At 36.4% G+C, this 15023-nt stretch overlaps 1 long non-coding RNA gene across 1 annotated transcript; it reads left to right on the top strand.

Moving 5' to 3' along the window:
- Window positions 1-7446: 7446 nt before the first annotated feature.
- LOC140149014 (uncharacterized) lies at window positions 7447-14692 on the top strand. The gene is made up of 4 exons (XR_011858547.1): window positions 7447-7525; window positions 10377-10579; window positions 12480-12573; window positions 13768-14692. It is a non-coding gene; the product is annotated as an uncharacterized lncRNA (long non-coding RNA).
- Window positions 14693-15023: the final 331 nt, after the last annotated feature.

The following is a 15023-nucleotide window of genomic DNA, read 5'->3' as shown; positions in this document are numbered from 1 at the left end:
GAACATTAAATTCATCACCAGCTAATATTTCTGAGCTGGTATCGGTTGGAGAAGTATCAACACTATCTTCAGTCGCTGCCATAATAAATCGTGAGCCAAAATGTGTTAAAATTTTGATTTATCCTACCGCCAGACACCAGTTGTAACGGGACCGAGCTTGCCCCTAATACTTTTGTAAACGACTGATGGAGAAGACTAGCCTTCTAAACATACAAGTGGTAGCGTAGTATCAAAGACTAGAATTCTCCCCAAGACATGTTGAATCAGTGATGCATGAAAGGAGAAGTAACAGGTAAAAATGAGACTTGACAATTCTGTTTTATATTTGCTTCTTTTGTTATATCTTGTATTGTTATTTTGCTTTCATATTTGTCTTATCACATCACAATTCATAAATACAAGTAAACACTGGTAAATACACAATCTCTGTTGTTGATCATGACGATATTTCCTTATTTAGGCCTATCTCTTTTAAATCCAAATAAATTACCAATAAATGCTGCCGAAAAGTATATATACTATCTGCTTGAATAATCGAGAAGCATAAAAATACAATTTAATCAACAGAATCTCTCATCACATGACATAGTCGTAGGCTAGGCCAAGGCCTAGTAGGCCTATACTGCAGAGTATCCATGCCTGTACACCAAATACGAACTTGCTATGCAACAATGAATGCACACAAAATACAGTGCATAATTTCCATTGGACTTGTGAATGTGTGCGGCAAGTCACTTGCACAATAGGCATAGGCGCTAGGCCAAAACACCGGAGTGCATAACCACCCTGGTGTTGCCAGTGCCACTATTGTGGTAGCCAAGCTGCCCCTAGCTCAATCTGAGCTCCAGAGTAGGGCGTATTTGCTTTGGTTGGCAGTGCTTACCTTCAAACTGAGTGAAGGTTTGGGTGGACTATTGCAGAGAAAATAAAGATAGAGAAGCGACACTCTCTGCAAACTGCCTATACCGTGCTATACAGCGGTTGAAGACAGGCGTCGTCGCCGGCCAAGTCTTACTACGAACGTGTAATGAGAAGATACCATAGAGTCCTACATAGAGATCTGAGGAAGAGACGGTCCGAATTGACCTAGTGACCTATAATTTATTAGAGAATCACATTTTTAGAGTATAAGTCCGCCCACCGCTGTCAATCATTCTAATGAACAAATGAAACAAGCTCTGGCATTCTGGCAATGACGTAATCCTAATTATAAATGAGAAAATCACATTGTACATGTAACTGTCTGCTGTACTTCGTGTCTTCCAATAAGTGCCGGAGTGTCGCTAGCCTGACTATTGTCCACCAAGCAATCTGATTAATTCGCGTCGTGCACGGCCTTTATATAGACTCCTGAACGCGTTCATGGAACCTTTTGGCGGCTGCGTTCAAAGCGTAAGCTCCGTTACTATGGATAACGCGTAGTCACTCCGCGTCAGGCGCTCACTTTCGAAAAGATTTTGAACATGACGAAATCAACAATTTAATAACTAGAACAATTGCTAAAGTGTTTTTAAATCAGGAATTAAACTGACTAGCGGGACACCCGCGCTACGCGCGGGTCCCCGCTAGGTGAGTAAATGGGAGCGTTCACTAAAACGGGAGGAATTACTGAACAGGTAGAATCATTGAAAAGGTAAATTTCATTTATCTGAGTCTGACCCTCGTTAAGCCTAAGTTTCCATTTTAGCTTCTTTCTTTCTTTTTAGTTTCTTCTACATGGGCCAATTTTGTTCCATTTTTTAAAAACATTTTGCTGCTAAGCTTGCAAATTTCCGTTACCATGTTTTTTATTTACTCAATCCCGTTCCCATTATTTTCTAAATCTGTCCTTTCTTACATTTCCTGTTGACTTCATTTTTATTTGCTGCTTAGCTTGTGATTTCCCGTTTTCATGTTATTTATTTAGTTCTGTCCTCAGTTTAGGCCTAATAGCTTTTTTTTATTTAAATCATCTAATTTTATTAGATTTTGTTATTCTTTCCTTCTTTAGCCTATTTTATTCCGTTTTCATTTTCTTACTGTGACTAACTATAGGCTAACCCACATACTCGTAGGCCTACCTGTTTGTCCTCATTTTGTTTTTTTTTAATTACAGTAGGCCTACCTCTTCATGTTGTATGTACTTTTTAACACACATCTTTTCCCCGTATTTATTACGCCTACGGTCGGTCGTTCACCCGTATTATCATTCATTGCGAGACTCTGCGTCGTTTACGCGCGACATGGCGTAGTGCTGCGATACCCGCGCGCTATCGCTGCGCTACGCGAGCGGCTTGGCATTAGATACGCCCGTACGACGCGCACGGGCTAGCTTGACAACTGACTCCTTTTTTGTTTACCCAGCATAGCAACGTACCACATTTTCACTGATTTTGAGGCCAATTCTTGACCGTTTTCAACCAAATAAAGTTTAAACACGTTCCCGTATATTCATCGATCTCCCGTATGAATTTGGCGACATTTGGATCGAAACTGACGGAGCCTTTATAGCGATACATACATAGATAGATACATAGATACATACAACATTTCCCTATTTATAGTAAGATTTCATTTAGTTACTACTCATAGCGTGTCTGCGGACGTGTTCACCCGTTATCATAATCCCGTGACCCGTCCATGTACCTTTTTGTCCTTTATTTTTCCTTCTTTCCGTATTATCATGTCCACTGGTCTCTGGCTCGCAGTCGCGTGGCTCTGCGCCGTTTACGCGCCCATTGGCGTAGTGCGCATTACGCACGAGGCGCCGACGCGCTGCCGGCCAGCTGCAGTGACGCGTATGCTGACAACCGATTTTCATAACAAAAAACCCGTTTTTACCCATATTTTCACTGTTTTTGCAGCCAATTCTTGACCGTTTTCAACCAAATAAAGTTTAAACACGTTCCCGTATATTCATCGATCTCCCGTATGAATTTGGCGACATTTGGATCGAAACTGACGGAGCCTTTCCATGATACATACATAGATAGATAGATAGATACAACATTCCCCTATTTATAGTAAGATGAGCCCCTTTTGGACCGTATAACACATAAAAATACTCAAAAATATCTTAAAATTCTACATCCTTAAACAATTACATCTTAAATAATCCAACGTTTGATCTACGAAAGTCGTTTTTAAGGAAATTTACAATTTTTAGGAAAAACTTGTTTACGTTCCCAGACGATTGCTGGCCGGGGAATTTCAAAATGACAAATCCAAAATTCTGTACACAACACAGGAAAAACCTGAATTTCATCATGAATATTTACTCCTAGACGGTATGTAATACCTTATTTTGTTCCTGACAAAATTATTTACACAATACTATAAGATCTCTGTACAACTTCTAGCAGAATAGTGAAATTTGAGGCCAATTTCGCTCGCACGTCGTGACAAATTTTATCTGCCGTATTTTCAACCCACGGCAAAAACTGACGATCGGCAGATAAACAAATCCAAATATTTACAAAAATATACCTTGTGCAGAGCCATGCAATCATTTTTAAATGCATAATAACAATCAAAAACTACCACGAACACGTGAGCATCGTGACTTTTCTCTAAATATGAATTTGACAAGAGCTGAATTTTCGTATCTCTGCAATGGACAAACACACAGGAGGTAAGCTTAAAAACAGGCCAAAAAGCTGGAATCGCATTTTGGCTCTCCGTTTCAATACAAAGGAATTGAACCGGTGTCCTTCACCGTAATCATGGCACAATGCAGTGCATTCAATCAAACGTTGTCGTCAACCTATTTGATCGTATTTGTGCATTTGTTATGTGTGTGAGACGAGCTGTCGCGGTAGATTGCAATAGCTTGTAATCATGCTTTTGTTGAATGAATTTGAGTACTCCACCATATTTACGGTATGATACGTCATAATCTAGGTGATTATTTGCATTGGATATCTTAAATACGCTGGTGAGGTTGTGTAATAATCGGATTAATGCTATAACAGTAGGTGAATACAAGTTTTGAATATATCGCGTTGCAAAGCCCCATTCAGTGATCCCAGCGAAAGTGAAAAAAAAAATCAAATTGTTACTTTTATAAAAAAAATTTAATGAAAAAAATTGGCACAAAACCCAAGAAAACGGCAGTATTGACGAAGTTGAAGCCCCATTCAAATACATGTAGCTAATTTATATATACTGTCAGTATATAAATTACAGATTCACGTAAATGCATTATTTTTGTCTTAAATAGGCCTACACGGCTTAGGGCTCAACCACTAGCAGAAGACACCAAGTTGATGTTTTATGACCTTTGACATTCTTTTGTGGCGAGTGACATGGTCAGTTCAATTCACGCCGAGTGTCCTTGACAGGTTTAACTCTGCTTCGGTGGTCATGAAAGAATTAAAAAAAAATCCTCTGCCCCAACAATCCCAAGCAATTGTCTGAAACTGCTCTTCGGATGATGTATCATAAGAACTCAGTCGTCAAATGATGATAGTCATATGTGATGCGATCAAGCAAAATCAGTCGGAACTCGGAAATATTGATTTCCTTTTGTTTCCTGTTGTTTTGGAAACTCTTTAATTGCTCATATCTTTGGAACTGGTTGTTCAATTTAATTGGGGTTTTCTGGAAAATGCAGCTGTGTAAATGTTTGTTACTATCCTTATAAGAAACTGAAAATTTATTATCTCCGAGTTCCGACTGATTTTGCTTGATCGCATCACATATAATGACCAAAAGATTATTACTGACTATATCATGGAAGACTGAGTTCTGCAGTCTTGTACAAAATCTGACTTTTGATGATTTTTACGATCGTCCGGATGAAAAAAAATCACTGAATGGGCCGTTAGTTCCCTCCTCTCCTTACACTGGCAATATGGATCAAAGAAAAATAAAGAAAACAAGAAAAAAAAAAAGACAAAGAAAAGAAACAACAAAAGAAAAACAAATATGAAAAGTTCAAACAATATTTGGTTTATAAAATTAATGTGACCGTGATGAGGCTCGAACTCACCACCTTCCGATTTAAAGTTCGAAGCCCTAGTGTACCAAATTCTGATGCCTTACCAAGTGAGCTGTGCCCTGAGATACGAAATAAAAATAAAATAATACACTGTATACCTGCTTGTGTCGGTAATTGATTTGCTCAAATTCCATAATGGTACAGTGCAACAGAGCAAAAATGCCCAAAATTTAAAAGCTATATAATTTATGACCACTATACACTACACATAAAAATACTAATACAAGGGAATTTCAACGTAAGAATCCAAACAATTAAGTACCAACATGCACAGCTTTGTCCTTATATCACATTTGGGTTTTTAACAAAATGTTATCAAACCTCTACTGTGATTGGCAGCTGCACAAGGCATCTCTTTGATAGCTGATCATGGCCATCCATTCAGCAAGTGGCTACTAACTGACCTTGACAGGCTTGAATAAGCACTGTCATCTGCTACAAAACCATCACACTCTAGGACCTGGTCACTCCATAATGCTACAGCTACAGGGAGCACAGTACTTTGACAATGGAGTGAAAGACTATTATTATTGATTAGGCGCGGATTTTAAAAGTACAGCTCCTATGCGTGTATAGCAAAAAATTGGAATAGAATGTTTGGAATCATGTAACTAAAGTACTAAATGCATTCTGCAAAATGCGCTCTGACCAATTTATAAAGCATTTCATTAGCTTTAATTTGACATATTGTTTGACATATTTGGAATTATGGTAAATCATTAAATAAAATATTAATTAATTAATCAATTATGTCAATTAATTAAAAATTTAATGCAAATATGCATATTTTCTCTGACAGAATTGTAGGATTTGACAAGAGTCATCTTTCTTGTAAGTTTGATTCTTATAACATACCGGTATCGTATTGCGTCCCGTTATAGTTGCAGAAAAAAATACGCGTGCAGGACACACATACGCACACACCCCCACACACACCCCCACCCAGAGGATCGTACCGTTTTACAATCTTATAACATTCGTTGGCGCTAGTAGTAGTAAATTTCAATTTTCTTTGCTTTACCTCACTTGTTCTGCTCAAAATTAAAAGGGGACATATCTAGCTGACAGTAAAAGCTTACATTTTATGGAAATTATGTTTAACTATTTGCTTAAACAGCACAAAACAGATAAAGCAGACAAATTTACTATACATAGGCCTATACATGTATGGTATCATGCCAGGGACTGTTTAAGAATGTAACATTAGATTTATGATATTTACTTCGAGGACTGTTATTTATCAAAAATGTGAAAAATATCAAATTTAAATAATTTGTCATAAAATTTGTATTATATCGTGAATTTCAAACAATGAAATTTTTGATATCAGAAAGACATTCTTCGTATTCAGAATGCAATTCGATATGTCTGATGTGCTCTCATGTCCCACAAAAAATACTATCGAAACGCTCAAAACGCTCATTCCAGATCCCTTAATTTGGTTAATTTTCTTTTCTTGTTTTCTTTCTTTATTTTTCTTTGATTTATATTGCCAGGGTAAGGAGAGGGAACTAAAGGCCCATTCAGTGATTTTTTGATTTTTTTTCATCCCGACGATCGTAAAAATCATCAAAATTCAGATTTTGGATACTAGACTGCGGAACTCAGTCTTCAATGATAGTCAGTAATTTTTATATTTTGGACATTATTATGACTATCATTTGAGGACTGAGTTCTTATGATCCGAGGAGCAGTTTCAGACAATTGCTTGGGATTATTGGGGCAGAGGTTATCTTTTGAATTCTTTCATGACCACTGAAGCATAGTCAAACCTGTCAAGGACACTCGGCGTGAATTGAAATACCATGTCACTCGCCACAAAAGAATGTCAAAGGTCATAAAACACCACTTTTGTGTCTTCTGCTATCTAAAGGCCTATGAGTTATGTGAGCAAAGGAATTCCTCGATCTGAGAGTTGCTTTGAGAGCACTCAAATCGATGAAATGTCCAGTTTGAGAGTCTCTCAAATCCAGGAAAACCCTCATTTGAGAGTACTCACAGATCGAAGAATTGTCCAATATGAGAGTCTCTCAAATCCATAAAATAGCTCGTTTGAGAGTTACTCTCAAATCCAGGAATTCTGCCAAATGAGAGTGATAGCGCCCTCACCATATCTGGCGACAATTCATACGAGCTGCATTTATGAAAACAACGAGACGATTTTCGTATTTTTAAAGTTCAAATTTAAAAAATATCATGTCAATTTATAATTACTCCTCAAGCCGAAGTTACCAGGTAAAATTAAATTGTATCATGATCACGGACGGTGTAGTACTATTGTCAAAAGGGAAGAAAAAGAATGCGGTTTCTTTATCGCAAGTTCCGTGTTTCAACCAAAGCCAAGGCGTTTATGTAACTTGTACATGTTGTAAGCTAGTCCGAGGTGCTCTGACGATAACACTCCGATCGCCAGGCAATCTACGTTGTAGTAGGCCAGTGGGACAACGAAAACGCTACGTGAACGAGCTAGTTGTAAGCTTACTGAATGACTGACTCACTCTGCAATGCCAATGGCCAATGCTCTGCCGATGAGAACCCAACGACGACGTAAGTTCCAATATTTTTATGATCTAATTGAGTACTAATTCATAAATAATTATGCAAAGTGAACCCAAACAGTAAAAATGTTATCCCATATCGACAGGGCTGTCAACTCTCACGCATTGGCCGTGAGTCTCACGCATTGGGTCACTTTCTCACGGTCTCACGCCAAGGTAGTATAACCTCACGCCTAGGTAGTAAATCTCACGCAAAAAGCTGGAAAATAAGTAAAATCTCACGCATCGTCATGAATAATTTGTTACTCCTATCCCCCCCACCCCGCTTTTCACATTCTCGGCGCCGTGGCTCAAATAATCATGGTACAAAATGAACATTGGAGTCGGCAAATCCCGATACGCCTCTGTCTCACGACAAGCAATTCCAAAAAGTTGACAGCCCTGCATATCGAACAATTAAATATCAACTTTTAATATCTTTCTTTAATTTTTACAATAACACTTCATTTCGTGATCCTGAGTGCTAGCCTAGCATCTTCTAAGTTATGATATTTTTCAGTAGGCCTAGATATCCACGAAAAAAGCTTATTCCCAAAAGTTTTGTTGATTCCGATTTTGCGTTTGCGAGTTAAACATGATTATGTGTATTACACTGCTCATGGCATAGGCCACTGTTGTAATTTCGTTCTGGTATACCAGAACGAAATTCAAAATTAGCGATATTTTGCTATAGCCAAAATAACAATTTCTCGATCATGAGAGGATGTACCTTCTGTGTCAGCGTACTTTTCATAGTTTAGAATAACACGATCGCGCGACCTGCATGACCGAATCTTGACCTTGCCTAGCAACGATCGTGTGATTGGTCAATTCTCAAAAGCTGTATGCGCCGTAAGCGCCGGTATTTGCGTAGTACGCTCGGCGCAAATAACTGTGCGTACCCAAGTTGGCTCTCATGATCGAGAATTTAATATTTTGGCTATAAACAAATTAATCTGCAAGAAATATTCGGTACATAAACATTATGTAGCCAGAGGTATCCAGTGGTATAAAAATCTCAACTTTTTTGAGAGAAGTGGGGATGAGGCTGTACGTGGATCACAAAATGAGGCTGTGTGATCCCCCAGCACAGCATCATCCCCAACTTTTCTCAAAAAGTTGAGATTTATATATCACTGGAAACCTCTGGTTACATTTATGTTTATTATGTACAAAATATTTCTTGCAGATTAATTCGTTTAGCAAAGATATCTTGAAATTTGAATTTCGTTCTGGTATTCCAGAACAAAATTACAACACATTGTCTATGGAGCAGTATATACACATAATCATGCATAATCGGAATCAACTGAAATTTTGGGAATAAGCTTTTTCATGGATATCTACTGGAAAATGTCGTAAAAAGAGGATGCTAGGATCACGAAATCGGAAATACTCCTTTAATGCTTAGGCCCTTCACAATTGATTCTGAGTTTACTGTTCATGATTTTAAAAATAGGACAAGGTGACTTTTAATTATTAATTATCTATTATTTTCTTTATTTAGTAGGCCTATCACAACTAATTATCAACCCGTTTTGACAGGAGTCGGCATTTAATTATTTTATTAATATGCTTACTTTTACACATAGTATATTAAGTGCAGTTATGCTGTTTGTTTATTCATCATTATTGTTGATATATGATTCATGTTAGAAAGTATCAAGTAAAAGTCATTAAAAGTTATTTTTTAAAGGAGAAAATCCAAAATTAAAATAATATAATTAAATATAAATTTAGCAATTTTGTATTTTTGTTGTGTCCGAGGGCGCAAGATGGAACAGCTAAACCCTGGCAAAAACAACCAATGAGATGAAGCGATCTATGATCGTGAGTGACGTCATGCCGACCAAGAAATTAAATAATTATTGTAATTTGTAAAACTCGCCCCAAAGCTCGTTACTTTTGCAGACCGCTTAAAACAAGAAAAGTGTGTCGTGCCTGTAATAATTTGTCATTTACATTGAAGTACGGTGTCAGTATCACACTACAGTGTACACAAAGAACCCTGACAAAGAAAATGTGTGAGCTTTACTTCCTTTTTACAGGCTCCCGGTTTTATAGTCATGATCAGTGCAAGCTTAAATCTTCAATATAAATAAAATGATATTTCTGTGTACAAAAAAATGTAATTATTCAAATGATGCTTCTGAAATTTGCCATTCTGAACTTGCTCGAGAAGTCTAGTCACAAATTTGCTCACCAATTAGGTTCACATTTGAGGCTATAGAGAGTAGAGATCATTGCATTCAAAATCGAGTCGGATTCACTGAAGCATGACACCACTCACACCGCAGCCGATCGCGACGCAACAAGTGGGTGTTTGTTTTTATCATACCACTAAGGTAAACATCAAAGAACACCGCTAACCTAATATATTTTCATATCTTGTCAGTGAGTGCGTATTTTATGCTTTATATCTACAGTGAGAGCGTATTGCATAAGGCCGATCTGGCGTGTCTGGCGAGGTAAGCGTATAAAAGCGAATCGCGTAAACCGGTAGCGTAAAATGCACGCAACCTGTAATACGCAGAACAGTCATCTATTTTTTGTAATATTTTTCCTATTTAGCAGGAATTAAAATGTTTAAAAACGTAATTATTTCAATATTTAGAATGACTTAGTATGATAAATTCATTATTAGGTTCAGCGTCGGTTTGGTACGGGAAATTATCGTGCGCTCAGTGTCATACTGGGTGAAGCCGATGACACATCGCGCACGATAATTTCCCGTACCATACCTCCGCTTCACCTAATAACTAATAATATTATTATTTATTGTTCAGTGGTGATTTTACACAGCAGTTTGCTTGGCAAGAAAATACAGTACTAATTTATTCTTGTTATGTTGTCTTTTGCAGACTTGCCGGTTATATGATGCATCTACTGTGTACAGCAGTCAAAACACTACTATGAAGGGCCTACTTATACATGTGTTGTCGCAGACTGTGATTCTTCTACTGGACACCTTCTCAGCACCTAGATGTTATTGTGAAGAAGCTTCTCTTCAAGAGTCCAACATGAGGCAACCAAGGAGCTATATTTACATGTTTGTGTGGCCATGGTAAATACATATTGTCGGTACCAGTATTTCGGTGTGTTTTTTTCAGTTTCTTCATTTATTATCCTGCCTGAATGACATTGTCAGATGTAAATCACCTTCCCATATTATGTTGTATACAAGTCATTCCGACAGGATAATAAAAGAAGTGGAAATACAAGTGTAATTTTTCACATATTCAAAAGGTTTGAAAATCACAGACAACCGATTATGTAGCAGGAAACACTTGTATTTTTAACAATGTTATGTTGCCCCAATAAATTTCAAGACAAATCACAAATGCGATATACCTCAAAAATACAGTTATACTGTATAATGTAGGCATCAAACTTACATGCATATATATTATATTATCAGAACAGACATCAAATTTATAATCTAAAATATTCTGAACTGATAATGTAATAAACACTTAAATGTGTATATACGAGGGGGTATCAAAAAGTTTTAGAAATCGCACAGAAGTGAAAAAGCTATATCAATGAAATTTTGTCATTGCAATCACTGGTCCTTATGTACACTATGGTGCAAAAATGGTCTCATAGGTATGTTTACATTTTTTACAGGAGCTAGATGTCACTACCTGCCTATGTAACCGTATAACCAGCAAAATGGAGAAAATTGAAGCATGCACCATGATTAAGTTCCATTTTAAGGGTTACAGTGCCCAGAAAATCTGTGATGAAATAAAAATTCCTTTTCCAAAAAGCGACAGTGACATTATCACAATCACCACCGAAGATAACTTTCATTTCATCATCAATTTTCTAGGCACTGCAACCCTTCAAAAGCAGGATCTTAATAATGCTGCTTGCCTCAATTTTCTCAATCTTGCAGTTTATGCGCAGTAACTGGGGCAGCGGGTTATTGGCATCTAGTGCCACCTGTAAAAAAAGTAAACAGACCTATGAGACCATTTTTGGACCATAATGTACATAAGGACCAGTGATTGCACTGACAAAATTTCATTGATATAGCTCTTTCACTTCTGGGCGATTTCTAAAACTTTTGATACCCCTCGTAATACATGTTAATGATTTCTAAAATACATTTTGTCATATTCAGTTTTTTAGTGGCTTTTTAGTTTGACCTTTTCATTGTTTCTCAGCTGATCTATTTCTGTATTAATTTTGCTGAAAATATAAAATTGTAATTTTGTATGTCTGGTCATTTTCAAAATCAATGTTGTGAACTTCAAAAACTAAACATTTAAATTGTTTAAATCTGATCTTACTATAATGCTTCCCCGACTTTTGTTTCCATTCCAAAAAGTTTTATATACTTTGGACTTAAACTTGGGAACTAATGAAGCTGGAAAAGGGGCATGTTCTCTTCCATTACTCTGCCCTTAAAGTCATATTTTCGTAATTGTACAATATTTTGAAAAAACCTTTTACACTGTCAATAAGTAATACAGAACTAAACATGATGTTATTTAATTTTTCAATTAATCCACAAATATTTGGATTTAATTCACTACCGGTAATGTGTGTAAATTCCAAATTCGCAAGACATTTTAAGGAGACCCTGCACAAACGCTAAAGGGATTGTGAATGTACAAACGAATGAACAAACTGAAGGACACAAGTACCGGTACTGCTTGAGCTGGCTTTGTCACTGAAAATACCAGAAAACAAGTCACATTTATGATGAATTAATTATTATGCCAAACAAATGAGGTAAAACAAAGAAAATTGCTATTTCATTCTATGAGTGCTAACAATGCGTGTATTATAGCTCACCAACCTTATACAAAACCATGCCTAACTCAATTTAGCAACAAAATTGAGCATTTGCACCAATGTCTTGAATTGGTTGATGATTGTATTCATATAGTTATTAAATTTAAGAAGACTTAAGGTAAAGGTAAACATTCTAAATTTCTTTTTTTTTTGATCGACAGATGATATGTGCCATACAAGCTATGGAGAAGTGTTCCGCATTATATTGGATCGGGAAAGGGAGACAAGACAAAGTCTATTATCATCATCAAAGAGGTTAGTACACCTGGTATCACATACCATACTCCCTTGTTTCAAGTGAACTTCTGTGAATTGTGTGCATTTTTTGTACTGCTGACTGAAACAAAAAAAATCTCAAACAGTGCATGTACAGTTAAATGCAATTTTGTGTGATACACACAAAATACACTGTAAAATATGCACGATAAATGCGCATGTATGCGTCGCATCATACAAGTTGAATCCACAGAGCACCACAAACTTCCGACAATCATGCAAGATGCTAACTGCTGCTTGTCCGAGAATTTTTTGTATAACAATATATAATATATTTAGTATAAAATGGGCAAAATCCCTAAAATTAATACCATATTGAGGTTTTTTTAGCTAGTTATTTGCTATGCAATATTTCTTCACTAAAGTGTTACTATAAAATTCTCCAATAAAGTGTTACTATTTTAATGTGACCCCTGGGCCTCATGGAAGAACATATGATACCTTAAAACATCCACTGAATGAGTAATACAGGCAAAAGAAGAAAGAAAACAAACAAAACAAAAACTATCTAGATGCACATGTCAAATCAGAAAGTGACTTCGAGCTTTTTGATAACTTAGACATGGACCAAACTGTGAATCAGGTATCCTTTGCTCTCCTCTCTTCTCCCTTCCCTTTTCTTTGCCCACTCTATCCTCCCACTGTACATTGTACAAGTTAATATCTTTTGCTCTGAAGTCTTTTAAGACTTAAAAGTTAATCAATTAATATTTAAAATATAATGTTGCAAGATAATAAAAAACGAGATTTATTTAATTCAGGCCTCGAAATAAGAAGAAAAATCCAAGGGTCCTCTGGACCCTTGCCTTTGAAATTTCAAGAGAGAGAATTAGCTACGGCGATCACAGTATGTATATTGTAGAAAATTGAAAAACCGGGTTGAAAACTTGAAGGGAAAGAAAAATGAAGTGTACCCCAGGGAGCGGGATGTATCACGTGAACCAGATTTTCCTGTGGAACAAAAAAACTAGGATTTTCTGCTCTTTGCTTGGTTCAATTTTTACGGGTCACGCGGACCCGCACCGTAGAGAAATTTTGGTCGCGCCTACTTTCATGGGTATTTGATTTAAGGACGCGCTTTATTTGAAAGCGCTGATTTAATTCCTATAACCTGGTTTTAAATATTTAGGCTACACATGAATTATAATGATTCCTTTTGTGTTTTTATGACAGGATGTGTCAAATATCAACGCTGCATTGAAGAGTGGTGAGCTGCCTCATCTTGTAATATTCAACGAAACCAACTACATTGTAGGAGATGGTGTGAACATACAGTGTATGGATAGCTCTGCAGGTGCCTTTCTCCATCTGATTGCCTTGTAAATGTATTTGTGTATATTCTCAGTTATCCAGGTATAAAAAATATCAAATAATTTAAATCTAGTCAACTGGAAATCTAGACAAAAAATAGTAAGTCCAGTTGACTATATTTAAATTGTCAACTTGATATCTTGTTTTATGTGTTTCAATTTGAGTACCTGTGACCTGTTGTGTACTGCTGGGGACAGGGGAGTGATAACCCTATGAAAAAAATCAACATTGAACTTGAATAGCCTTGTGTGCATTTTTGCCTGAAATATGTGTAGTGTAAAATATACAAATTTTGCATGCTTTGTGTCACCTGACTAAGAAAACGTCACTGAAAATTACCTATAATTTAGGGTTATAATATTGAGAAACCAAAACTTTGCATGATGATAAATTCCTCAACAAAAAAAAAAAGAAAAAATGGGTTCTCATTATTTATAGTCCTAAATCAAGATACAATTTTCTACTTTTATTAGTCGATTGCACACAAAGCATGTGGTATTTAACAGTATTGCAGGCAAAAATTGCACTGGGCTATGGAAGAACAAATTGAACATCATGAACAATGTCATACTTTTTTAATGGGGTGATTGTGTCCCCGCATGTACCCGGCTGTCTAACATTCATCCCACCAATGGTTGATTTAAGTGACAATTACCAATAATTACAGAACAGTTTTCGGAATGGATTCAAAATTTCATGTCAGACATTTAGGCTGTGTTAACCTTAAGATATACTGGGTTTTTTTTTGTAACTTAACTGTTCATGCAAGATATATTTTTAGAAGTTTCTAGATTTCAAAAACGTACCAAAAACAAATTTTGAGTTTCCAGTGTTTTTGAAAACTATATAATTGAGCCTATACCGGTATATAAACTATAAAAAGTCTGATGTTTTTATGGTCTCAAAATCAATGTTTTACCCCCCCCCCCCCCTAGTATTTTTGGATTACTTCTCCATTTACATTTCAATTGTAAACATCTTAAAGAAAACAACTAACCCCCCTTAAATAATGGCCATTATTAAAAAAACAGGCTATTGAATTACAAATCTGTAAAATATGTTGGAAGCAGAATTTATTTCTGTGCATTTTAACACCTCATTTGATACGATAGCCCAGA

This window comes from Amphiura filiformis, chromosome 3 (assembly GCF_039555335.1).
Source record: "Amphiura filiformis chromosome 3, Afil_fr2py, whole genome shotgun sequence".
Classification (NCBI taxonomy): Eukaryota; Metazoa; Echinodermata; class Ophiuroidea; order Amphilepidida; family Amphiuridae; genus Amphiura; species Amphiura filiformis.
Note: the sequence above shows the minus strand (reverse complement) of the source record. Positions and strands in the feature narration are given on the sequence as shown.